A 1,861-nucleotide genomic window follows, 5' to 3' on the forward strand; every position below is an offset into this window, starting at 1 on the left:
TACGGCGGCAACATGTCATAATCTTTTGGTCCAGACAGCATCAGATACATGAGCTACACGTGCAGAGACAGAGGGGCGCGGTTTCCCTCGCCGGATGATTTCTCCGGTGAGATTCAGTCACTTGCGAATTGACGGAAAATTATGAAAACACAGAGAAAGACGAAAGACACTTTTTATATTTGAAATTTATTATTGATTAAATATTTTGGGAAGCCTGGCTTCCCTTGGCAACCATGACTACATGCTACTGTCAGCATCAAGCCTGTCTGTTCAGTCTGGACTTCATCACATCATCTTGCAAGTCGCCCTGTGCCGGCTCCATTACATTCAATTGCCAGTGAAAACAGGAGAAGGAAGAGAGGACATCCCTGTCTTGTGCCTCTTTCTGAGGCAAATTTCATCAGCTAATATTCGTGTATATTTTTTGCTTTAGGACATTTAGATCATATTTTTATTACATTTTATTATTTCAGCTGGAAAGGTGAACATTTCCAAAGCTTTGAATAGACGGTCGAAAGCCTTTTCGGCATCAACAGCCATTAATTTATAAATCTATATCTTATATATTTTATGGGCATATTGTATTAAACTTAAACATGTGTATTGTTTGTAAGTGTCTATTTTGAATAAATCCTGTTTGATTGATATGTATCAAGTCTGGTAAGACTTTCGCCATTCTATTGCTTTTAAGCTTCATTATTATTTTATTGTTACGATTTATTAAACTTATGGGTCTGTAATCAGCAGGGGACTGAAATAACTGTTTTGATACTGTCACGTTCTGACCTTAGTTCCTTTTTTATGTCTTTATTTTAGTTGGTCAGGGCGTGAGTTGGGGTGGGCATTTATGTTGTTTTTTCTATGTTTTGTTCTGTTGTTCTATTCTATGTGTTTGGCCTATTATGGTTCTCAATCAGAGGCAGGTGTCAGTCGTTGTTTCTGATTGGGAGCCATATTTAGGTAGCCTGTCTACTCTCCTCCCTTCACACATCCTATGATTCACACTGTCCCCTTTTCTCCCGGCCGGCTCGGCCCTCCCCTCCTGCTCCGTGGCTGAGTGACTGTTTGTGATCTTACAGAACAGGGCTGCAGGCAGCTGAGCGATAATGGAGGAAAACTAAACTTCTGGAGGACCTATCATCCTTTCACTCCCTCCTCTCTACCTTCTCTTCCTCTGTATCCACTGCTAAAGCAACATTCTACCAATCTAAATGTCAAGCTTCTGCCTCTAAACCTAGGAAACTCTTTTCCACCTTCTCCTCCCTCCTTAATCCTCCTTAATCCTCCACCCCCGCCTCCTCCTTCCTTCCTCTCTGCGGACGACTTTGTCAACCACTTTGAAAAAAACGTTGACGACATCCGCTACTCAATCAATCAGCCTATTGAGTCCACTGGTCCCACTCATTCACTCAGCCTATTGAGTCCACTGGTCCCACTCACACAGAACTACCCTACGCCTTGACCTCTTTCTCCCCTCTCTCTCCAGATGACAGACTGCGACTAGCGAAGTCTGGCCAGCCGACAACCTGCCCGCTCGATGTTAATGGGGGCCTGTTTGGCCCTCCTTTTCCTGTAGTCCACGATCACAAGCCTCAACAAGCCTCATGAAGATAGCCCGGTACTAGTTAAAAACATGTATGGCAGTAGTTTAGTGCCTAAGAACAAGGGGTTAAATATGTATTTAAAAAATATATAATTTCCTGATCTTTCTTGTATATCTAAATCTTTACTAACGACATGCCACTAACTTTGAGTAAAGCCAGTTTGTCTATGTATGTGGATGCCTCAACACTATACACGTCAGCTACTACAGCGACTGAAATGACTGCAACACTCAACAATGAGCTGCAATTAGTTTCAG

The sequence above is a fragment of the Salvelinus sp. IW2-2015 genome, unplaced genomic scaffold, assembly GCF_002910315.2.
Source record: "Salvelinus sp. IW2-2015 unplaced genomic scaffold, ASM291031v2 Un_scaffold2793, whole genome shotgun sequence".
NCBI classification, from domain to species: domain Eukaryota; kingdom Metazoa; phylum Chordata; class Actinopteri; order Salmoniformes; family Salmonidae; genus Salvelinus; species Salvelinus sp. IW2-2015.